The sequence below is a fragment of the Nerophis ophidion genome, linkage group LG12, assembly GCF_033978795.1.
Source record: "Nerophis ophidion isolate RoL-2023_Sa linkage group LG12, RoL_Noph_v1.0, whole genome shotgun sequence".
Lineage (NCBI taxonomy): Eukaryota > Metazoa > Chordata > Actinopteri > Syngnathiformes > Syngnathidae > Nerophis > Nerophis ophidion.
This window is the reverse complement of record NC_084622.1, coordinates 15,489,127-15,515,507: the sequence shown is the minus strand read 5'-3', so window position 1 is coordinate 15,515,507 and position 26,381 is coordinate 15,489,127. Positions and strand designations below refer to the sequence as shown.

The 26,381-nt window shown below is 44.7% G+C and overlaps 1 protein-coding gene across 2 annotated transcripts in view; it reads left to right on the top strand.

Annotated features, from left to right (window-relative positions):
- The first annotated feature begins 10,138 nt into the window (after positions 1-10,138).
- The window catches only part of LOC133563779 (protein shisa-like-1a), a 52,615-nt gene continuing 36,372 nt past the window's right edge, over positions 10,139-26,381 (top strand). For both annotated transcript variants that reach the window (XM_061918066.1, XM_061918065.1), the window contains exon 1: positions 10,139-10,419. The gene's annotated coding sequence lies outside the window, so the exon portion shown is untranslated. The remainder of the gene's footprint in view (positions 10,420-26,381) is intronic.

Below are 26,381 nucleotides of genomic sequence, written 5' to 3'. Positions count from 1 at the left end.
CGCAGCAGACACACACCCGCACACACCCCTCAGCTCTCAGTAAACATCCAATCACTGTTGCAGTATGAAAGTAAAAGAAAAGGAAAAGTTGTCTACATTTATCATATACTTGTTAGGATGGGTGTATTTGTGTAGTCTTATCTGTCATAAACACGTTTATCGTCGCGGACTTTCGGTGCTACGGAGTTCTTTTTTGTTTTTTTTGTTTTTTACAACTTGACGAGAGCAGTGACAGCGGAGGCTCTGAGCCAGAGGCGTCACTAGACCTAATACTCTGCTGGGGCACACCTGGGGCACAAATAATTCATGTAAGTGTGCAAAGCGCGCAAGCAAAAACATTTTTAGCACTTATTTATCATAAAAAATACATTAATAGTGCTTTAAACTATGAAATCATATCAGATTATGTTGTATGGATCTTTGATTAACCACCTGAAATTAACTAATGCATTTGACCTACTTGTGCACTTTTTTACTCCAGACTTCTAAACTGCTACTGCTAAAAGCAAAAAGGAAGAGCAATGAATCTTTTTGAAATATTTATTGCAGTAATCATCTGCAAATTTAACATCTACCAAAGTAAAACAAAAAATAAAGCACCCCTACATCTCTGGGTTCTTTTATATTATTTAATTTCCATTAATGGCAATGTGGCTAAACCTATTTCAGATACACAAAACTATAAAATATACACAAAACAATAAAGCCACAGTAGTAGAATAAATGAACAACTGTTGTGTGTCTGTTCAGGGAATCATTTTCTGAGAAGTAAACTGTAACGTCTCCTTTTCCTTTTTGCAAAGTGGTCAATCACTCTGGACAGACATGGAAATATTACAGTAACTGTTATACAGTTGACCAGTGGTTCCCAACTGGTGAGTCGTGACATAAAAGTGGATTGTGTGTCATTTTCAGTGAGTCGCAGTCAGATGTGTGCATGAAAAAAAAAAAAGTTTAGGGAGAAAAAAAATCAAATTGTGGTAACAAAACCAGATATTTTTAGCTTTTTTTCTAGTGACTATTAGTGAGTATTTTAGCAAAAGGCAAACCGACTAACAAGTTGGAGGAGGACTCAGGACAGACATGGAAATATATTTTTAAAAAATCCAAATGGGGCAACAAAACCCAATATTTTCACCCATCTTTCTGAAAACTAATACAGAAAAGTTACAATTTTGTCTGGAAATAAAACCAGATGCTTTAGCTGTAGCCATTTTTCTGGTGACAAAACACGATTATTTTAGTCAAAGTCACACCGATTAACAAGACAAGTCTACTGTGCTATTTTTCTGTGAAATAAACTTGAATGATTTAAAAATTTGTCTCACGACTTGATGATATGGAAAAATGTTTTTCTTCCTGAAGATAAACTATTTGAGAAGCACTCAACTCACACACGCTTACTCCAAATCATCATTGATGCAGAACCAGCAGACAATAACCAACATTATGTTTCATGTTCATTGGAAATTCCCCCAACAGCTCGCACAGCAAATGAATATGTTTGTCTTGATACAAGGAAGAACGTTAGCTAACTTAGCATCAACTTAAGGCAATGATGTTGCCTAGCTAGCTAGGACTTTACTTACATCTCTCATTCCTGCTGCTTCTTCTCAGCTGCAGGCGAATAACTTTCTTAAATCCATCTAGGAGTTACAGTTATAGTCAAATCAAAATCAAAATAATGTAATTAACAAATTTTTGTTGGCTAACGTTACCTACCTCAGCAGTGATTCGCATCCTCTCTCTCTCTCTCTCTCTCTCTCTCTCACTCTCTCTCTCTGTCTCTCTCTCTCTCAACTGAAGTCTCGATCCACACGTGCATAAATTACCATATTAATTAGCCATGTGCTCATTGTTAGTGGAGTGAATACAGTAGCAATCAATTACCATACTAAGTAGTATGTGCGCTGTTGTCTGTTATGTAGACTTAAAACTCTGAAGCGTTTTTTTTTTTTTTTTATTGGTGAAATTGTTACTGGGGCACTGCAGATCAACAGTGGGGCACGTGCCCCAGTGAAATATGTCTGGCGACGCCCCTGCCGCACACCTGCTTCAGCTAATCACGCTCCTTTATAAGCCAGCCTTTTCTGTTCAGTCTTCCTCGGGTCCTAATTTGCCCACGCGCAACAGTGACGGCTCTCATCCTTCGTATGTATTTTCTCGCTATCTCTTACGCTAAGCCACTTTATATTCCAGCTTTCATGCTGAATGTTTTTGTTTACTCTTTTGTGTCCTCGAAACCAAGTTTTAGTTTTTCTTGTGTTTATCCTAGCTTTCACGCTAGCGTCTTTTGTTGACTTTTTCTCTCTACACCAGTGTTTTTGTTCCTAGCTTTTTTTATTATTTAATAAATCCATTTATAACTTACCTTGTTGTGTTCATCGCTTCGACGCATCCCTGGAAGAACCAATCCGGCATCACAATGCCACACAAGCGTCACATTAAAGGCCTACTGAAAGCCACTACTAGCGACCACGCAGTCTGATAGTTTATATATCAATGATGAAATATTAACATTGCAACACATGCCAATACGGCCTTTTTAGTTTACTAAATTGCAATTCTTGCCGTCACGCATTGTAGAGGACATTTTGTTCCAGCACCGTTCCCAGTTATAAGTCGTCTGTTTTCATCGCATAATTCCACAGTATTCTGCACATCTGTGTTACTGAATATTTTGCAATTTGTCCAAAGAATAATGGAGACATCAAAGAAGAAAGCTGTAAGTGGGAAGCGGTGAATTGTGGCCGCCTTTAGCAACACAAACACAGCCGGTGTTTCATTGTTTACATTCCCGAAAGATGACTGTCAAGCTTTACTATGGAACAGAGCGGTCAAGCGAACACGGTTGGATTGGACCACTCACACAAAGTACAGTGTATTATGCAGCGATCATTTCGAAAGATCGTGTTTTGAAGTGGGCCCCTTGCGAAGGGCAGAGTTGGGCATCGCCACCAACCGTCGACTGGTGCTGAAGAGAGGTGCGGGTCCGACCTTCAGGTTGTACAGGTACGACCATATAATCTCACTAAAACACTAGTAACACAATAAGTGTCACGTTTGGAACGCATTTTGGATGCGCGTGTTGTCACCCCCCGATGCAGCAGGACCAGAGAGGCAGGATAGCAGGTAAGAGCTGATTTTAATATACAAAAGGTAAACGGACACTTGTACAAAACAGCAAAGTAAAGGCGTGCCGGAGCGCACGAGAAGCTAATGCTAAACTAGCATCGAGGTTAAAGTGTCCACAGAAACGTAGCTTAGCAAACGACAAGGATTTAGAGGAAATCAAACGTGTGTGTTGCATGTAGCAAGTGACGAACCAAGAATGGACTGAGGTAGCAGGCAGGTATAAATACTAAAGTAAACAATTGCCAACAGGTGAGCGTAAGGAAACAGGTGAAAAAAATCAAATAACCATGGTAACCAAAACAGGAAGTGCACACACAAACTAAGGGATCGGAAGAGTCCAAAAATAATCAAAACACCAAAAAGGACTCAAAAACAGACTAAAGATATAGACAACAATAAGCAGATAAGGAATTTTCCAGAATGATCCTAGTAAATTTGTCTAATAACATATGAATCGCTCCCACTGTATAGTCTTTTTTTTTCTTTGTAGTCCTTCACTCTCACTTTCCTCACCCACAAGTATTTAATCCTCGCTTAAATTAATGGGGGAATCGTCGCTTTCTCGGTCCGAATCGCTCTCGCTGCTGGTGGCCATGATTGTAAACAATGTTCAGATGTAAGGAGCTCCACAACCGGTGACGTCACACGCACATCGTCTGCTACTTCCTGTACAGGCAAGGCTTTTTTTATTAGCGACCAAAAGTTGCGAACTTTATCGTCGATGTTCTCTACTAAATCCTTTCAGCAAAAATATGGCAATATGGCGAAATGATAAAGTATGACACATAGAAGGGACCTGCTATCCCCGTTTGAATAAGAACATCTTATTTCAGTAGGCCTTTAAACTAAAAGAAAATAACAAAAAAACCTGATCCAGAACACAGATCGTGACGAAAGCTGTTTTTGGAACACCTCAAAGGTGTTGTGGATAATCCAGACTCAGCATGTCTTCCTTCACTCTTTATTTTCACAGTGTGTATGCATTATTATGGATAACAAATAACAATCAAATTTAAATTTTGGAGAAAAAAAATTTCAATTAGGCTTTTTCTTTAAATGGTGCAGCCTTATGATAAATGATCTTGCTCCCTGCATGTCGCCTCCTGTCTCTGCACTCAGTGGTCACGCTTAAAGCTTTATTTGCTGCAGCCTGGCAGTCTTTGGAGTTTTTAAATTTGCTTCTAATTAACAGGCCGTCCTCTCACTAGCTGCTTAGGTAAGTACATGTACAAAAAAACAACAACAACTTCTGTCACCTGTCAACACTCAGTCAGCATATTAGAATGTTTCTGTCAGGCTTGCCCCTGACAGTTTGTTTGTGTTTTAGTTTTTAACACTGTGTGTAAAGTAATTCCTGTCAGCGCTCTTATTTTGTCTGTTTCCTGTGTTTCTCCCTGGGCGCTGTTTTCCCTCAGGTGTGGCTGATTGGCACCAAACCACACCTGGTGTCAATCAGCCCGCTCCTATTTAGACCTGTCTTCCCATCCAGTCTGTGCTGGATTATTGTCGCTCCTGTCGTTGCTACCTGTCGCTTACTGTCTTTTGTTCCCTGCTTCCGTTTTGTTTTCATACTACAAGTAACGACTTCTGTTTCGTGCTAGCTCCCATGCTAGCTCTTTTAGTTTGTTGTCTGCCTCGTGCGCGCTTTTTGTTAGTACCCTTTTTTGTTTGTTCTTGTTCTAATATTTTAATTAAATCATATTTCCCTTCTCTGCATTTTCGTCACAAACTCACTCTGACAGTTTCACTTTTACAGTGGAAACATTAAGTGTGTGTGTGTGTGTGTGCATATTACAATGTTTCATTCTTACAGTGGAAACATTTGAAGGCGGAGTGAGTTTGATGCGTGCAGGGATTTGACTGCAAAAAGGGAAGTTGAGCACAGATTTAATAGGAAGCCTGTGGCCCCTGGAGGACAGAGTAAACACAAGCGTGGCCCCTGGAGGGGAGGGTAAACACAAGCGGGGCCCCTGGAGGGGAGAGTAAACACAAGCATGGCCCCTGGAGGGGAGAGTAAACACAAGCGTGGCCTCTGGAGGGGAGAGCAAACACAAGTGTGGCCCCTGGAGGGGAGAGTAAGCACAAGTGTGGCCCCTGGAGGGGAGAGTAAACACAAGCGTGGCCCCTGGAGGGGAGAGTAAACACAAGCGTGGCCCCTGGAGGGGAGAGTTAACACAAGCGTGGCCCCTGGAGGGGAGAGTACACACAAGCGGGGCCCCTGGAGGGGAGAGTAAACACAAGTGTAGCCCCTGGAGGGGAGAGTACACACAAGCGGGGCCCCTGGAGGGGAGAGTAAACACAAGTGTAGCCCCTGGAGGGGAGAGTACACACAAGCGGGGCCCCTGGAGGGGAGAGTAAACACAAGTGTAGCCCCTGGAGGGGAAAGTAAACACAAGTGGGGCTCCTGGAGGGGAGTGTAAACACAAGTGTGGCCCCTGGAGGGGAGAGTAAACACAAGTGTGGCCCCTGGAGGGGAGAGTAAACACAAGTGTGGCCCCTGGTGGGGAGAGTAAACACAAGCCTGGCGCCTGGGGGGGAGAGTAAACACAAGCGTGGCCCCTGGAGGGGAGAGTAAACACAAGCGTGCACCCTGGAGGGGAGAGTAAACACAAGTAAGGCCCATTGAGGGGAGAGTAAAAACAAGCGTGACCCCTGGAGGGGAGAGTAAACACAAGCGTGGCCCCTGGAGGGGGGAGTAAACACAAGTGGGGCCCCTGGAGGTGAGAGTAAACACAAGTCTGGCCCCTGGAGGGGGGAGTAAAAACAAGCGTGACCCCTGGAGGGGAGAGTAAACACAAGCGTTGCCCCTGGAGGGGGGAGTAAACACAAGTGGGGCCCCTGGAGGGGAGAGTATACACAAGCGGGGCCCCTGGAGGGGAGAGTAAACACAAGTGTAGCCCCTGGAGGGGAAAGTAAACACAAGTGTGGCTCCTGGAGGGGAGAGTAAACACAAGTGTGGCCCCTGGAGGGGAGAGTAAACACAAGTGTGGCCCCTGGTGGGGAGAGTAAACACAAGCCTGGCGCCTGGAGGGGAGAGTAAACACAAGCGTGGCCCCTGGAGGGGAGAGTAAACACAAGTGTGGCCCCTGGTGGGAAGAGTAAACACAAGCCTGGCGCCTGGGGGGGAGAGTAAACACAAGCGTGGCCCCTGGAGGGGAGAGTAAACACAAGCGTGCACCCTGGAGGGGAGAGTAAACACAAGTAAGGCCCATTGAGGGGAGAGTAAAAACAAGCGTGACCCCTGGAGGGGAGAGTAAACACAAGCGTGGCCCCTGGAGGGGGGAGTAAACACAAGTGGGGCCCCTGGAGGGGAGAGTAAACACAAGTGGGGCCCCTGGAGGGGAGAGTACACACAAGCGGGGCCCCTGGAGGGGAGAGTAAACACAAGTGTAGCCCCTGGAGGGGAAAGTAAACACAAGTGTGGCTCCTGGAGGGGAGAGTAAACACAAGTGTGGCCCCTGGAAGGGAGAGTAAACACAAGCGTGGCCCCTGGAGGGAAGAGTAAACACAAGTGTAGCCCCTGGAGGGGAAAGTAAACACAAGTGTGGCCCCTGGAGGGGAGAGTAAACACAAGTGTGGCCCCTGGAAGGGAGAGTAAACACAAGCGTGGCCCCTGGAGGGAAGAGTAAACACAAGCGTGCACCCTGGAGGGGAGAGTAAACACAAGTAAGGCCCATTGAGGGGAGAGTGAAAACAAGCGTGACCCCTGGAGGGGAGAGTAAACACAAGCGTGGCCCCTGGAGGGGGGAGTAAACACAAGTGGGGCCCCTGGAGGGGAGAGTAAACACAAGCCTGGCCCCTGGAGGGGGGAGTAAACACAAGCCTGGCCCCTGGCGGGGGGAGAGTAGACACAAGTGTGGCCCCTGGAGGGGAGAGTAAACAGAAGTGTGGCCTCTGGAGGGGAGAGTAAACACAAGCGTGGCTCCTGGAAGGGAGAGTAAACACAAGCGTGGCCCCTGGAGGGGAGAGTAAACACAAGCCTGGCCCCTGGAGGGGGGAGTAAACACAAGCCTGGCCCCTGGCGGGGGGAGAGTAGACACAAGTGTGGCCCCTGGAGGGGAGAGTAAACAGAAGTGTGGCCTCTGGAGGGGAGAGTAAACACAAGCGTGGCTCCTGGAAGGGAGAATAAACACAAGCGTGGCCCCTGGAGGGGAGAGTAAACACAAGCATGGCCCCTGGAAGGGAGAGTAAACACAAGCGTGGCCCCTGGAGGGGAGAGTAAACACAAGCATGGCCCCTGGAAGGGAGAGTAAACACAAGCGTGGCCCCTGGAGGGGAGAGTAAACACAAGTGTGGCCCCTGGAGGGGAGAGTAAACACAAGTGTGGCTCCTGGAGGGGAGAGTAAACACAAGTGTGGCCCCTGGAGCGGAGAGTAAACACAAGTGTGGCCCCTGGAGGGGAGAGTAAACACAAGTGTGGCCCCTGGTGGGGAGAGTAAACACAAGCCTGGCGCCTGGAGGGGAGAGTAAACACAAGCGTGGCCCCTGGAGGGGAGAGTAAACACAAGTGTGGCCCCTGGTGGGGAGAGTAAACACAAGCCTGGCGCCTGGGGGGGAGAGTAAACACAAGCGTGGCCCCTGGAGGGGAGAGTAAACACAAGCGTGCACCCTGGAGGGGAGAGTAAACACAAGTAAGGCCCATTGAGGGGAGAGTAAAAACAAGCGTGACCCCTGGAGGGGAGAGTAAACACAAGCGTGGCCCCTGGAGGGGAGAGTAAACACAAGTAAGGCCCATTGAGGGGAGAGTAAAAACAAGCGTGACCCCTGGAGGGGAGAGTAAAAACAAGCGTGACCCCTGGAGGGGAGAGTAAACACAAGCGTTGCCCCTGGAGGGGGGAGTAAACACAAGTGGGGCCCCTGGAGGGGAGAGTACACACAAGCGGGGCCCCTGGAGGGGAGAGTAAACACAAGTGTAGCCCCTGGAGGGGAAAGTAAACACAAGTGTGACTCCTGTAGGGGAGAGTAAACACAAGTGTGGCCCCTGGAGGGGAGAGTAAACACAAGCGTGGCCCCTGGAGGGAAGAGTAAACACAAGCGTGCACCCTGGAGGGGAGAGTAAACACAAGTAAGGCCCATTGAGGGGAGAGTGAAAACAAGCGTGACCCCTGGAGGGGAGAGTAAACACAAGCGTGGCCCCTGGAAGGGGGAGTAAACACAAGTGGGGCCCCTGGAGGGGAGAGTAAACACAAGCCTGGCCCCTGGAGGGGGGAGTAAACACAAGCCTGGCCCCTGGCGGGGGGAGAGTAGACACAAGTGTGGCCCCTGGAGGGGAGAGTAAACAGAAGTGTGGCCTCTGGAGGGGAGAGTAAACACAAGCGTGGCTCCTGGAAGGGAGAATAAACACAAGCGTGGCCCCTGGAGGGGAGAGTAAACACAAGCATGGCCCCTGGAAGGGAGAGTAAACACAAGCGTGGCCCCTGGAGGGGAGAGTAAACACAAGCATGGCCCCTGGAAGGGAGAGTAAACACAAGCGTGGCCCCTGGAGGGGAGAGTAAACACAAGTGTGGCCCCTGGAGGGGAGAGTAAACACAAGTGTGGCTCCTGGAGGGGAGAGTAAACACAAGTGTGGCCCCTGGAGGGGAGAGTAAACAGAAGTGTGGCCTCTGGAGGGGAGAGTAAACACAAGTGTGGCCCCTGGTGGGGAGAGTAAACACAAGCCTGGCGCCTGGAGGGGAGAGTAAACACAAGCGTGGCCCCTGGAGGGGAGAGTAAACACAAGTGTGGCCCCTGGTGGGGAGAGTAAACACAAGCCTGGCGCCTGGGGGGGAGAGTAAACACAAGCGTGGCCCCTGGAGGGGAGAGTAAACACAAGCGTGCACCCTGGAGGGGAGAGTAAACACAAGTAAGGCCCATTGAGGGGAGAGTAAAAACAAGCGTGACCCCTGGAGGGGAGAGTAAACACAAGCGTGGCCCCTGGAGGGGAGAGTAAACACAAGTAAGGCCCATTGAGGGGAGAGTAAAAACAAGCGTGACCCCTGGAGGGGAGAGTAAAAACAAGCGTGACCCCTGGAGGGGAGAGTAAACACAAGCGTTGCCCCTGGAGGGGGGAGTAAACACAAGTGGGGCCCCTGGAGGGGAGAGTACACACAAGCGGGGCCCCTGGAGGGGAGAGTAAACACAAGTGTAGCCCCTGGAGGGGAAAGTAAACACAAGTGTGGCTCCTGTAGGGGAGAGTAAACACAAGTGTGGCCCCTGGAGGGGAGAGTAAACACAAGCGTGGCCCCTGGAGGGAAGAGTAAACACAAGCGTGCACCCTGGAGGGGAGAGTAAACACAAGTAAGGCCCATTGAGGGGAGAGTGAAAACAAGCGTGACCCCTGGAGGGGAGAGTAAACACAAGCGTGGCCCCTGGAAGGGGGAGTAAACACAAGTGGGGCCCCTGGAGGGGAGAGTAAACACAAGCCTGGCCCCTGGAGGGGGGAGTAAACACAAGCCTGGCCCCTGGCGGGGGGAGAGTAGACACAAGTGTGGCCCCTGGAGGGGAGAGTAAACAGAAGTGTGGCCTCTGGAGGGGAGAGTAAACACAAGCGTGGCTCCTGGAAGGGAGAATAAACACAAGCGTGGCCCCTGGAGGGGAGAGTAAACACAAGCATGGCCCCTGGAAGGGAGAGTAAACACAAGCGTGGCCCCTGGAGGGGAGAGTAAACACAAGCATGGCCCCTGGAAGGGAGAGTAAACACAAGCGTGGCCCCTGGAGGGGAGAGTAAACACAAGCATGGCCCCTGGAAGGGAGAGTAAACACAAGCGTGGCCCCTGGAGGGGAGAGTAAAAACAAATGGCTTCTTTGCAGAAGGAATGCATGACAGTGAGCGAAAGAAGAGCTTCTTCACTACAGAGGATATCCCTCTCCCTCTCTCTCTCTCCTCTCTCTCTTTCTCTCTCACTCCTCTTCCGCCGCTCTCTCTCTCTCTCTCTCTCTCTCTCTCTCTCTCTCTCTCTCTCACTCTCTCTGTCCCCCCTTCTCTCTCTGGTATCTTTCATCTCGCTCGCTCTTACAGACTCGGCGTCATCACGCTCTGACAGATGGGGAGACACCGCGGAGGAGGACTCAGACACGGCGGAGGAGGACTCAGACACGGCGAAGGAGGACTCGGGGCCATTAGAGTCTCTCGTTTGTTTCTTCTCCACCTTTTCCTCATGAGCACATCTTCCGCATCTTGCCAACCTGGGAGGAAGATGCTGAGGCTGTGCATGTGAGAAGAACCTCGGAGAGAAGGAGAAGAGGAGCAACAGGGTGTTTGGAAGCGATCAAGAGGAGGGTTCCTGTTTCTTCATGCTGGACAAGGTTGGTATCTTTGGAAGACTTTTATGCATGACTTTGTTGAAGTGATGGTGGTGGTAAGTTGGAAGGGAGACGGCAGCAAGAGAAGAAACATCGCTGGCGGGAGCTGGAACTTGCTTGGTGGCACATGACAGGACATTCCCTTTCTTCATCCACGACACTTAGGACATTCCCTTTTTTCATCCACAACACTTAGGACATTCCCTTTCTTCATCCATGACACTTAGGACATTCCCTTTTTTCATCCACAACACTTAGGACATTCCCTTTCTTCATCCACGACACTTAGGACATTCCCTTTCTTCATCCGTGACACTTAGGACATTCCCTTTCTTCATCCATGACACTTAGGACATTCCCTTTATTCATCCATGACACTTAGGACATTCCCTTTCTTCATCCGTGACACTTAGGACATTCCCTTTCTTCATCCATTACACTTAGGACATTCCCTTTCTTCATCCACGACACTTAGGAGATTCCCTTTCTTCATCCGTGACACTTAGGACATTCCCTTTCTTCATCCATGACACTTAGGACATTCCCTTTTTTCATCCACAACACTTAGGACATTCCTTTTCTTCATCCATGACACTTAGGACATTCCCTTTTTTCATCCACAACACTTAGGACATTCCCTTTCTTCATCCGTGACACTTAGGACATTCCCTTTCTTCATCCATGACACTTAGGACATTCCCTTTCTTCATCCATGACACTTAGGACATTCCCTTTCTTCATCCATGACACTTAGGACATTCCCTTTCTTCATCCACGACACTTAGGAGATTCCCTTTCTTCATCCGTGACACTTAGGACATTCCCTTTCTTCATCCATGACACTTAGAACATTCCCTTTCTTCATCCACGACACTTAGGACATTCCCTTTCTTCATCCACACAAAAGTCTTCTCCTGAGTGTCATGTGTCTGTCCTACAAGCTGACCTGAGGGCAGAACTTGTCAGCTTTTATGATTATGACTGTGAGCATTATTTGGGACTTGAATATACGTGGAAAGTTATATGGAATATATGTGAAAAGTTATATGGAATATATATGAAAAGTTGTATAGAATATATATGAAAAGTTATATGGAATATATACGGAAAGTTATCTGGAATATATGTAGAAAGTTATATGGAATATATGTGGAAAGTTATATGGAATATATATGAAAAGTTATATGGAATATATACGGAAAGTTATCTGGAATATATGTAGAAAGTTATTTGGAATATATGTGGAAAGTTATATGTAATATATATGAACAGTTATATGAAATATATACAGAAAGTTATCTGGACTATATGTGGAAAGTTATATGGACTATATGTGGAAAGTTGTATGGAATATATACGAAAAGTTATCTGGAATATATGTGGAAAGTTATATGGACTATATGTGGAAAGTTGTATGGGATATATACGAAAAGTTATCTGGAATATATACGGAAAATTATCTGGAATATATGTGGAAAGTTATAAGGAATATATGTGAAAGTTATATGGAATATATATGGAATATATGTGGAATGTTATATATGGAGATAATGTTTGAAAAAAGGTGACAGGTTTTTACAAAACTTTTGTTTTGAAGGGGTAATTCCCAACTTCCTGTTGAATTTTGCTGAAGGATGTTAATGAATGAAATGTAGGTCTAAGTGAGACCTCCATAGAGGTTTTTGTTTCATGTCTCCACGACATTCCTACCGGAAGTTACTAGCAGTTTTGTCTGTGTTTTCTTCCCAAGAGCAGTTTTGTCAGTGTTTTATTCCTAGGGGGTGCTAGAGCACAATTTTGAGTTTTTTTTTTTTTTTTTTTTTTTTTTTTACTAAATCGCAATTTTCACCAGTCCTGATGTGTGTGTCCAGTTTGGAGAGTTTTTAAGCATTTTAAGGGCGTCAAATTACAGCTCCAAGACGCTGAAGGACGTGAGTGTATAAAATATAGTACACACAGGATTTTGTTTCATGTCTCTATGAAATTCCTAACGGAAGTTACAAGCAGCTTTGTCTGTGTTTTTTCCTAGGAGGCGCTAGAGCGCAATTTTGAGTTTTGGGGTTTGGTTTTTTTATTGGATGGCAATTTTTGCCAGTCCTGATGTGTGTTGTGTGTCAAATATGGTAAGTTTTAAAGCATGTTAAAGGGGTCAAATTACAGCTCAAAGAGGCAGCAGAATAATAATAATAAAACCTTAGAAATACAATAGGGTCCTCTGTCCCAAAGGGACATTCGGTCCCCAATTACAGCATGCACATGTAGGCTGTACAATAACAGTAAAATTGCAGCATTTACATTATAGTCAGAAGATTGTTGTCATGGTGATGGATCCCCTCTCAGTGGATCTCAACAAAAGAGCAAAAGCATCAAGTATTCTCTCAGCAATTGCAACTCCTTGCTTACACAAGAGAAATCCAAATAGGCAGCACAGCCCTGAAAGCACATTTCGATGCACGAGCCGACTGTTCATTTCACCTGGAGAAATATGAGGATGTCAGGTTGTAAAAGCGCTATTTTTTGCAACTGTAAGTCGCTCCCTCTATTCACTTGACCGTGACATAGCTGAGGATGCCAGCGTCAGGCCAATCATATACCACATGAAAAGCAGCAATGTCAATTCCCACTTAATGGGATCCAAACAGAGGACTGAACACTCTTAGTGCACCAACCTGTCACAGCTAACTCAATAAACTAAATAACAAGCTCCCATTTAATCTGGATTTCCTCTTCTCCCATCCTCCATCCAACTTTGAAGTACTCATTATCTGCAACTCTTGTATAAACGTTATTATTGCCTCCCACTCGGGGAAATGTCAAGCTGATGGAGAGACGTCACGGAACGAGCGAGCGAGAGAGAGAGAGAGAGAGAGAGAGAGAGGGAGAGAACTTTAATTGTGGCGGGAAAACAACCGTTTGTTAGAATAGAGCTGCTTCCAGATATTGTTTGTATGACAAGTATTTGGCAGTAAGACAAATGCAATATAATAAATACACTGTTGCGTTCAAACCAGATGTTCGTCCGAGGGAATTTAAGTTGCTGGTCAATCCCAAGTTCTTTTGATGACACATAAACTGATTTTAGAAAAACACCCAGAACAGAATAGGTATTTTGCAATTTATTCCAAAGCTTTGGGGAGACCAACCTAAAAACCAACACATTCAATTCACATCGCCTAAGTTGTTCTGACAACACTACGGAAGTCCTGTCTTTTTCAATATGCCACTAGCCCCCCAAACCCCCCTTCAGAGTGAATCCTCATATCTTTTCTTCTGCTAGTCAGCTTCAAGGTTAACACATGCAGGTTACTTAGCCATAAAGAGGAAGAGTGGAAAAACACTAGCTGTTTTCAAATATGACTATGGAGAAAATAAATAACTCTTGAATATGGATATATGTAGATATCTATCTCCGTCAACACAAAGGATTTACTTTATTTGCCCCACCATGGGGAAATGACGTAGTAGAGCAGATGTGACCAGCTGCGACGTTTCTACATACAGCTACAAAAGTCAAACAACAACAAATGAGCAATAGATGATGTTATTGTGCACATACGATTGCATCCTACGGAGACAAAGAAAGAAATAGCTTTGACCCCCTCATACACATACGTGGCCTCTGCATCATCTGCTGGGATAGGGGCCCGCACGGCCAAAAACAGGAACAGACCCAACAAAGTGAAGTGAATTATATTTATATAGTGCTTTTCTCTAGTGACTCAAAGCGCTTTACATAGTGAAACCCAATATATAAGTTACATTTAAACCAGTGTGGGTGGCACTGGGAGCAGGTGGGTAAAGTGTCTTGCCCAAGGACACAACAGCATTAACTAGGATGGCGGAAGCGGGAATCGAACCTGCAACCCTCAAGTTGCTGGCACGGCCACTCTACCAACTGAGCTATGCCGCCCCAACTCAGTGCTAGGCTGCCCACTAACTCTCAGCCAGTGTCCAGTCCGCGAATTTACGCCCAGGAAGGCAGAAGTGTCTACAAACTCATCCGGCCAGGGCCTCGAGGTGCTTGTCTATCCTGACATCTTCTTTGGTCTCTCCATGCCGATGTCTCAGATGGTCTCCGGTGCAAACATGGCTATGGCCCCCGAGACAGATGAAAAAAGTCCCCAAAAAAGCAGCATAGAAGTCACAAACGTGCCACCCCTTGTTGCGCAGTCCAGAAGGGGTCCAGACCAAAAGATATTATTTTCATACTCAGAAAACTTCAAGCATTCTGCGGTGCATTCATTTCAAAAATGCACCACGATCTTCACATTTTTCTTCCCGACCTCCTCCCTGATTATTACTCACTGCAGACTTCTTGAAACCCAGTCAGCTTAATTAAACATCACTTACTGTACGATGTCATTAGTATGCCGGCTGCAAGGATGTTCATATATTGAGGGAACAGCCATGTGATGGTGGCGGGCATCTTTCATCGACAGTTCCATACTTATCGAGGGAACAGCCATATGATGGTGGCGGGCATCTTTCCTTAGCAGTTCCATACTTATTGAGGGAACAGCTATATGATGGTGGCGGGCATCTTTCATCGACAGTTCCATACTTATTGAGGGAACAACCATGTGATGGTCGCGGGCATCTTTCATCGACAGTTCCATACTTATTGAGGGAACAGCCATATGATGGTGGCGGGCATCTTTCCTCAGCAGTTCCATACTTACTGAGGGAACAGCCATGTGATGGTGGCGGGCATATTTCATCGACAGTTCCATACTTATTGAGGGAACAGCCATATGATAGTGGCGGGCATCTTTCATCGACAGTTCCATACTTATTGAGGGAACAGCCATATGATGGTGGTGGGCATCTTTCCTCAGCAGTTCCATACTTACTGAGGGAACAGCCATGTGATGGTGGCGGGCATCTTTCATCGACAGTTCCATACTTATTGAGGGAACAGCCATATGATGGTGGCGGGCATCTTTCATCGACAGTTCCATACTTATTGAGGGAACAGCCATATGATGGTGGTGGGCATCTTTCCTCAGCAGTTCCATACTTATTGAGGGAACAGCCATGTGATGGTGGCGGGCATCTTTCATCGACAGTTCCATACTTATTGAGGGAACAGCCATGTGATAGTGGCGGGCATCTTTCATCGACAGTTCCATACTTATTGAGGGAACAGCCATATGATGGTGGCGGGCATCTTTCCTCAGCAGTTCCATACTTATTGAGGGAACAGCCATGTGATGGTGGCGGGCATCTTTCATCGACAGTTTCATACTTATTGAGGGAACAGCCATATGATGGTGGCGGGCATCTTTCATCGACAGTTCCATACTTATTGAGGGAACAGCCATATGATGGTGGCGGGCATCTTTCCTTAGCAGTTCCATACTTATTGAGGGAACAGCCATATGATGGTGGCGGGCATCTTTCATCGACAGTTCCATACTTATTGAGGGAACAACCATGTGATGGTGGCGGGCATCTTTCATCAACAGTTCTATACTTATTGAGGGAACAGCCATATGATGGTGGCGGGCATCTTTCATCGACAGTTTCATACTTATTGAGGGAACAGCCATTTGATGGTGGCGGGCATCTTTCATCAACAGTTCTATACTTATTGAGGGAACAGCCATATGATGGTGGCGGGCATCTTTCATCGACAGTTTCATACTTATTGAGGGAACAGCCATATGATGGTGGCGGGCATCTTTCATCGACAGTTCCATACTTATTGAAGGAACAGCCTGACGATCAGCCTGAAGAGCTCCTTCAAATTCAGTCAGGCCGGAAGGAGTGGAAAAAGAGGAGTGTGCCTCGGCCCAGTGGAGGGTTGATAAAAGCAGAGACAAATTCTTCTCGAAAGCACTGACCTTCCCAGCATGCCCTGAGGGTGTGGGCGAGGGTCAAGTGCTGATGTCACATGCTGGCTGATGATTCAAGAGCCAGAGGTGTCACTTTGGCTGCGACACAAATTGCCTTCTTTTCTTCACTGGAGAGAAGGAGCATGTCAGGGTGTAAAAAAAAAAGCTTTAATGGAAACTCCGCCTATCAGGGCTTAAAGAACCACTCTAACCTTTGACCTCTATTTGAAGCGCTCACACTTGTTCTTCCTCTGAAGCAAAGCTTCTTTTGGATCAGGATTACAAAGAAGTGCTGCTGGCCCACAGATGGAACTTTTGGGTTTTTTGGTGTCTGTAAAGTCGCCACTTGCTGTGTTGCCAGGAGCAGGAAATCCCTTTTGTTACGTGGGCTCCATCACTCTTAAATCCCTTTCTTACGTGGGCTCCATCGTTCTTAAATCCCTTTCTTATGTGGGCTCCATCGCTTCTTAATCCCTTTCTTACATGGTCTCCATCGCTCCTAAATCCCTTTCTTATGTGGTCTCCATCTTTCCTAAATCCCTTTCTTATGTGGGCTACATCTTTCCTAAATCCCTTTCTTATGTGGGCTCCATCGCTCCTAAATGTCTTTCTTACATGGGCTCCATTGCTCTTAAATCCCTTTCTTACGTGGGCTCCATCGCTCTTAAATACCTTTCTTACTTGGGCTCCATTGCTCTTAAATCCCTTTCTTACTTGGGCTCCATCGCTCTTAAATCCCTTTCTTACGTGGGCTCCATCGCTCTTAAATGCCTTTCTTACGTGGGCTCCATCGTTCTTAAATCCCTTTCTTATGTGGGCTCCATCGCTCCTAAATCCCTTTCTTACATGGTCTCCATCGCTCCTAAATCAATCAATCAATCAATGTTTACTTATATAGCCCTAAATCACTAGTGTCTCAAAGGGCTGCACAAACCACTACGACATCCTCGGTAGGCCCACATAAGGGCAAGGAAAACTCACACCCAGTGGGACATCGGTGACAATAGTGACCCAGTGGGACGTCGGTGACAATGATGACTATGAGAACATGATACTGTGAAAGATCAATCCATAATGGATCCAACACAGTCGCGAGAGTCCAGTCCAAAGCGGATCCAACACAGCAGCGAGAGTCCCGTTCACAGCGGAGCCAGAAGGAAACCATCCCAAGCGGAGGCTGATCAGCAGCGCAGAGATGTCCCCAGCCGATACACAGGCGAGCAGTACATGGCCACCGGATCGGACCGGACTCCCTCCACAAAGGAGAGTGGGACATAGAAGAAAAAGAAAAGAAACGGCAGATCAACTGGTCTAAAAAGGGAGTCTATTTAAAGGCTAGAGTATACAAATGAGTTTTAAGGTGAGACTTAAATGCTTCTACTGAGGTAGCATCTCGAACTGTTACCGGGAGGGCATTCCAGAGTACTGGAGCCCGAAATGAAAAAGCTCTACAGCCCGCAGACTTTTTTTGGGCTTTGGGGATCACTAATAAGCCGGAGTCCTTTGAACGCAGATTTCTTGCCGGGACATATGGTACAATACAATCGGCAAGATAGGATGGAGCTAGACCGTGTAGTATCTTATACGTAAGTAGTAAAACCTTAAAGTCACATCTTAAGTGCACAGGAAGCCAGTGCAGGTGAGCCAGTACAGGCGTAATGTGATCAAACTTTCTTGTTCTTGTCAAAAGTCTAGCAGCCGCATTTTGTACCAACTGTAATCTTTTAATGCTAGACATGGGGAGACCCGAATATAATACGTTACAGTAATCGAGGCGAGACGTAACAAACGCATGGATAATGATCTCAGCGTCTTTAGTGGACAGAATGGAGCGAATTTTAGCGATATTGCGGGGATGAAAGAAGGCCGTTTTAGTAACGCTTTTAATGTGTGCCTCAAAGGAGAGAGTTGGGTCGAAGATAATACCCAGATTCTTTACCGTGTCGCCTTGTTTAATTGTTTGGTTGTCAAATGTTACAGTTGTATCATTAAATAGAGTTCGGTGTCTAGCAGGACCGATAATCAGCATTTCCGTTTTTTTGGCGTTGAGTTGCAAAAAGTTAGCGGACATCCATTGTTTAATTTCATTAAGACACGCCTCCAGCTGACTACAATCCGGCATGTTGGTCAGCTTTAGGGGCATGTAGAGTTGGGTGTCATCAGCATAACAGTGAAAGCTAACACCGTATTTGCGTATGATGTCACCTAGCGGCAGCATGTAGATGCTGAAGAGTGCAGGGCCAAGGACCGAACCCTGGGGAACTCCACACGTTACCTTAACGTAGTCCGAGGTCACATTGTTATGGGAGACACACTGCATCCTATCAGTAAGATACGAGTTAAACCAAGACAGGGCTAAGTCTGACATACCAATTCGTGTTTTGATACGTTCTAATAAAATATTATGATCGACAGTATCGAAAGCAGCGCTAAGATCGAGGAGCAGCAACATAGATGACGCATCAGAATCCATCGTTAGCAATAGATCATTAGTCATTTTTGCGAGGGCTGTCTCCGTCGAGTGATTTGCCCTGAAACCGGATTGAAAGGTTTCACATAGATTGTTAGACGCTAAGTGTTCATTTAACTGCTCCGCAACAATTTTTTCGAGGATTTTTGAAATAAAGGGAAGGTGAGACACCGGTCGGTAGTTTACCATGAGGTCAGGATCGAGGTTAGGTCTTTTAAGAAGAGGATGAATAACCGCTTTTTTGAATGCTAGGGGAACAGTACCCGAGGAAAGTGATACGTTTATAATATTTAGCCCTGATGGACCTAATAATACAAAGAGCTCCTTGATCAGTTTCCCAGGAAGAGGGTCAAGTAAACATGTTGTTTGTTTTATTCCATTTACACGTTGTAACAATTCCTCTAATGTTATTTCCTCAAAACGAGAGAAACTATTCTGGAGGGCAGTATCCGCCGTATATACAATCGTATCAGTGTTAATAGAACCCCGTTGTAGCTGGGACGCATTGTCTTTAATCTCCTTTCTAATGACTTCAATTTTCTTACTAAAGAATTGCATAAAGTCATCAGCTGAGTGGGTGGAGCTACTGGAAGGAGTCCCTTGTTGGGTTAGCGATGTTACCGTACTAAACAAAAATTTAGGATCGTTTTTATTACGGTGGATGAGATTTGAGTAATAATTAGCTTTAGCTAAGGTAAGCATGCGTTTATAAGTTATTAAACCATCACTCCATGCTTGATGGTGCACCTCAAGTTTAGTCGTGCGCCATTTGCGTTCCAGCTTTCTGCATAATAATTTCTGAGCTCTAGTTTCTTCTGTAAACCACGGGGTGCGCTTTTTTGGAGCCTTTTTTAACTTTAGCGGTGTTATGTTATCAATGGTTTCGCGCAGGGCGTCGTTAAAGTTGTTAGTGAGGTTATCAATAGAGCCCACATTTTTGGGGAATGGTGCCATTACCGAGGGCAGTAGGTCAGCAAGAGTTGTCGTTGTGGCCGTATTAATGTTGCGGCTGCTATAGCAGTTATTATTATTATTAGTTTGACGAACATGCGTCTGAACCTCGAATTTTATAAGGTAATGATCGGACAATACTTTAGTATACGGGAGTATCGTAACTTTGGAAACGGTGATACCCCTGACAGGCACTAGGTCTATCGTATTACCGTTGTGATACGTGGGTTCATTTATTATTTGTGTGAGACCACAGCTATCAATTATAGTCTGGAGCGCTACGCACGGTGGGTCCGATGGGGTATTCATATGGATATTAAAGTCCCCCATGTTGATTATATTATCGGCGTGTGTCACTAGATCAGCAACGAACTCTGAGAATTCACTAATAAAGTCCGAATAGGACCCTGGGGGGCGGTAGATAACAGCCAGGTGTAGAGGCAGCGGTGTGACAGACCTCATAGTAAGCACCTCAAACGATTTATATTTATTATTTATGTTAGGACTAAGGTTAAAGTTTTCGTTGTATATTAGTGCGACCCCCCCACCCCTTTTAAGCGGACGGGCAATATGCGCATGTGTAAAGTTAGGAGGACATGCCTCATTTAGCGCAAAAAAGTCGTTTGGTTTAAGCCAGGTTTCGCTGAGACCGATGACGTTAAGATTGTTGTCTCTGATAATATCATTAACTAACAATGTTTTGGGAGACAATGATCTTATGTTTAAAAAACCTATATTATAGGTAGTGGGCTGTTTTAGGGAATTTTTGATCAAATTATCCGTAGTAGCAATATTAATAATGTTGTGTTTATTATGCCCAGTGCATTTAGTATAATTACGACCATATCTAGGAATTGATACGACGGGAATGTTCCGATTGTTTGATTGTTGCTTTGATAAACTGCACGCATCATGGTTAGCCTCCTCAGTAACGGGGATTTTCCGATTGTTTGTTTGTTGCTTTGATAAACTGCACGCATCATAGTTAGCCACCTCAGTAAAACACATGTCCAACTCTGAAACACTCAAAGCAGAAAAAACTTGTTCTAATTTAACTGACTCCTTACCCAGACCAGTAGTCTCGCATCTTCCATTTAAATGCGGCTGCAAGATGCAGGGAAGTGGTGTTCTGTGGGGATTAGCCTTCTGCTTTGTTTTAAGCCCCGCTCGGCATCCGTGTTTCCGATCACACCGCTGGCGTCTGCTCCGTAGACGGCCCCGCTGCTACTATACTCCGCTGCTTCACAGGCCGCTGGATGTAGCCGCCGACGTATTCCCATGCTAGTTAGCACGTCGAACAAGCCCGCGCCTATCAGTCCAAAACGGCCCGATATGTCCACATCCAGAAGTGTCTGGCGGTCGTACGTGATCACGGAGTGACCACGATGCGAGCCAGCCATGAAGTCTGCAGAACTGTCCGGCATTTCCGCCAAATGTTCCATCTTTAGCAAGAGCACCGCAGTGTCGCAGCCCGCATAATAATAACATAATAATCCCATTTGATATGTGCATATCAGTTTAGAAAATAAATACATTCAAAGTAGTTTGAAGAGCCAGGAAGTGCTATTTTTACATGTATCAAATTTTTAAAAGCAAAATATTTTTGGGCACTTCAAGCTATTTTTTTTTTACATTTCTTTTCAAATATTTGTAATTTGTGAAAATATGCCAGACGTTTAAACCAAGTATAATTACTTTTAGCATGAAGCCACACACTAGTCAACTACATTATTTAAAATGATATATGTGTAATATATATATATATGACGGAGATAGATACCTACATATATCCGTATTTAAAAGTTAATTCTTTTCTTTAGTCATATTTGAAATAGCTAGTGTTCCATCTTGTACTTTTTTTTAATCTTTTCTTTATCTCATGATCGATGGTACACTGTAGACTACCTTGAACTTGGAATGCAGGAGTAGCAATACTCCTTTTTCATATCTCTCTCTGTCTCCAGCTGAGGAAAACAATAGATATGTGTATTCGCTGTGAAAGGTGGGGGCTAGTGGCATATTGAAAAAGACAAGACTTCCGTAGTGTTCTCAGATCAACTAGGCGATGCAAATTGAATGGGTTGTTTTTTTAGGTTGGTCTCTCCAAAGCTTTGGAATAAATTGCAAAATACCTATTCTGTTCTGGGTTATCATTTAAAACCATCTTATGTGTCATCAAAAGATTCTTTTCTTTAGTCATATTTGAAATAGCTAGTGTTCCATCTTGTACTTTTTTTTAATCTTTTCTTTATCTCATGATCGATGGTACACTGTAGACTACCTTGAACTTGGAATGCAGGAGTAGCAATACTCCTTTTTCATATCTCTCTCTGTCTCCAGCTGAGGAAAACAATAGATATGTGTATTCGCTGTGAAAGGTGGGGGCTAGTGGCATATTGAAAAAGACAAGACTTCCGTAGTGTTCTCAGATCAACTAGGCGATGCAAATTGAATGGGTTGTTTTTTTAGGTTGGTCTCTCCAAAGCTTTGGAATAAATTGCAAAATACCTATTCTGTTCTGGGTTATCATTTAAAACCATCTTATGTGTCATCAAAAGAACTTGGGATTGACCAGCAACTTAGATTCCCTCGGAGGAGCATCTGGTATATATATATATATATATATATATATATATATATATATATATATATATATATATATATATATATATATATATATATATATATATATATATATATATATATATATATATATATATATATATATATATATATATATATATATATATATATATATATATATATATATATTGGCAAAAGTTTTTGGGCACCTGCCATTACTCACAAAAGAAGTTGAAGTGCCATCCCATGGAATAGTCCAAAATGTTTTGGTATCCTGCAGCATTCAAAGTTCCTTTCACGGGAACTAAGGAGCCAAGCCCAATTCCTGAAAAACACCACCACACCATAATTCCTCCACCAAATTTCAACCTGGGCACAATGCAGTCCTAAAAGTAGCGTTCCCCTGGCAACCTCCAAACCCAGACTGGTCCATCAGATTGCCACATGGAAAAGTGTGATTCATCAGTCCAGAGAAGGCGTCCCCACTGCTCTAAGGTCCATGGTGACGAGGTTTTCACCACTGCATCCCACACTTTGCATTGGACTTGGTGATGTATGGCTTAGATGCAGCTGCACTGCCATGGAAACCCATTCCATGAAGCTCTCTGCGTACTGTACGTGGGCTAATTGGAAGGTTACAGAAAGTCTTCTATTTTTCAAGTAGGAATAATTGTTTCTCACGTAACGAATAATTTAGCCCAGGTCCTTCTGCACGCTCTGGGTTGTTGTTGTTTTGATGATTAAGTACATGTTGAACTAACTGTTGGAGCCCACAGACCTTCATATTTGTCGTGATCCGCTGCTCGGATCATGTTATATTCTGGTTTTGGTTCCGTTTTGTATTACATCTTGTTAGTGTTCGTCTTAGTTCCTGGTGGCACTTCCTGTTTGTTCCGTTTCCATAGGTACACATTAGTTTCACCTGGTGTTATGTTTTTGACGCGCACCTGCCTCGTAATTATTCTCCTTATTTAAGCCTGCCTTTTCTGTTGATTCGACCTTACAGTCTAGTTTGCTTTCCGATGCAACAGGTGACATCGCTATCCCGGCTTGTGGTAAAGACTTTGTGTACTTTAGCTGGCATTGTGGCTATCCGGTTGCGTTCTCTCGTTGATGCAGGCGGAATGTACAAAGCGTGAAGGTAAGAAATTAAGATTTATTTCTCCTACAAAACAAACGAAGAACAAAAATACTTGCACAAAGGCAATTCAGCCAAAACCAACAGAACTAGCATGTGAGCTAGAAAGAACTAAATATGCTAGCATGTGAGCTAGGGAAATAAACAAACAAAGGAATAGCGTTGATGCTAAAGTACACAAAGTCTTTACTACAAGCCGGGATAGCGACGTCACCTGTTGCATCGGACAGCAAACTAGACTGCGAGGTCGAATCAACAGAAAAGGCAGGCTTAAATAAGGAGAATAATTACGAGGCAGGTGCGGGTCAAAAACATAACACCTGGTGACACTAATGTGTAGTTATGGAAACGGAACAGACAGGAAGTGCCACCAGGAACTAAGACAAACACTAACAAGATGTAATTCAAAACGTAACCAGAACCAGAATATGACATGATCCGCTGCTCGGATCATTTCATATTCTGACAATGAATTCTTGCCACTTAGCGCTGGTGTGCTGCAGAACCACCACAAAGTGCTCGGCTAACAACAAAGACCATCTATGTTCTTTGCTGATGTCTTCATAAGAATTCTTTCTTTTTCAATTCCCAGCAAGGCCCTTGCTTCCGCGGGTGGCCTCTATTTTAAATGGAAAGTCAGGCAGATGAAGATGTCGATGACGGGGGAAGATTTCCAAGAAATAGAGAATAAGCCCTGAGTCAGGTGTTGAACAAATAGTCTGATATTTTCTCCTTTGTGCGGATGACATCCATGGAGATGTTTCCCTCAGATTACTCCTGCGGGTGAAGCTTGTTATAATACAAACTCCGTTTCCATATGAGTTGGGAAATTGTGTTATATGTAAATATAAACGGAATACAATGATGTGCAAATCATTTTCGACCCATATTCAGTTGAATATGCTACAAAGACAACATATTTGATGTTCAAACTGATAAACATTTTTTATTTTTGCAAATAATCATTAAATACTAATAAAGTTGAGGAATCCTCATCAAACACTTATTTGGCACATCCCACAGGTGTGCAGGCTAATTGGGAACAGGTGGGTGCCATGATTGGGTATAAAAGCAGCTTCCATGAAATGCTAAGTAATTCACAAACAAGGATGGGGTGAGGGTCACCACTTTGTAAGCAAATTGTCGAACAGTTTTAGAACACCATTTCTCAACGAGCTATTGCAAGGAATTTAGGGATTTTACCATCCACCTGTACGGTCTGTAAAATCATCAAAAGGTTCAGAGAATCTGGAGAAATTAATGCACGTATGCGATGATATTGCGGACCTTTGATCCCTCAGGCGGTACTGCGTAAAAAACCGACATCGGTGTGTAAAGGATATCACCACATGGGCTCATGAACACTTCACAAAACCACTGTCAGTAACTACAGTTGATCGCTACATCTGTAAGTGCAAGTTAAAACCCTGCTATGCAAAGCCAAACCCATTTACCAACAACACCCTGAAACGTCGCCGGCTTCACTGGGCCCGACCTCATCTAAAATGAACTGATGCAAAGTGGAAAAGTGTTCTGTGGTCTGACAAGTCCACATTTCAAATTATATTTGGAAACAGAGGACGTGGTGTCCTCCAGAACAAAGAGGAAAATAACCATTCGGATTGTTATAGGCGCTAAGTTCAAAAACCAGCATCTGTGATGGTAAGGGGGTGTATTAGTGCCCAAGTCATGGGTAACTTACACATCTGTGAAGGCACCATTAATGCTGAATGGTCCATACAGGTTTTGGAGCAACATATGTTGTTATCCAAGCAACGTTATCATGGACGCCCCTGCTTATTTCAGCAAGACAATGCCAAGCCATGTGTTACAACAGTGTGGCTTCGTAGTAAAAGAGTGCGGGTACTTTCCTGGCCCACCTGCAGTCCAGACCTGTCTCCCATGGAAAATGTGTGGCGCATTATGAAGCGTAAAATGCGACAGCGGAGACCCCGGACTGTTGAACGACTGAAGCTCTACATAAAACAAGAATGGGAAAGAATTCCACTTGCACAGCTTCAACAATTAGTTTTCTCAGTTCCCAAATGTTTATTGAGTGTTGTTGAAAGAAAAGGTGACGTAACACAGTGGTGAACATGCCCTTTCCCAACTACTTTGGCACGTGTTGCAGACATGAAATTCTAAGTTAATTATTATTTGTGAAAAAAAAAGAAAGTTTATGAGTTCGAACAGCAAATATATTGTCTTTGTAGTGCATTCAACTGAATATGGGTTGAAAATGATTTGCAATTCATTGTATTCCGTTTATATTTACATCCAACATAATTTCCCAACTCATATGGAAACGGGGTTTGTAGTATAATCTACTTCAATAAGAGCGTTAAAGAGCCCCTCTCGTGCTGACAACGTTTTTTCAGGGTTGTGGACTAAAAATGATGCCTCCAATTTGGATGTCACGTGTGTCTCTTTTGTTCGAAGCAGATAGTGGAGGAGGTTCCTTATGGTCGTCACCATTCCAAACAAGCAAGTGTTCCATAGTCTTGCTTGATCACAGCAGACTACAATGGAGAGAAACACTGAAGCCACAATGCTATTTGTCCTTTGGCTTTTTCATGGGAGTGACGCATTAGAATATCCAATATGATCTCTTCTCTTCCCTTCCATGCATTTTCTTTGCTGATTTGAATGGAAATGAGGCGCTGCAGGGAGACTTTCATTTCAAGTCCAGCAGAAAAATCAACAACAACAACAACAACAGTTGATTATTTCCAACAGCTTGAAGCCAGGCTGCACTTTTGTACTGCAGCTGCAGTGGAGTCTCTCCAAGTGGAACACAACCCAGTTCACCTTCCAGTAGGAAATCCTCATCCCAGGATCAAGGGGACTTTCTGACTTATAAACGTTGCAATGTTGAACATTGTAAATTCATAAGGATAAAGGATTTTTGGTAGTTGCAGTTTTGGATGCTGCCGAACACTGTTTTGTATTCTCTTGATACAGTGTGACATCACAGTGGGGTGGACGTACT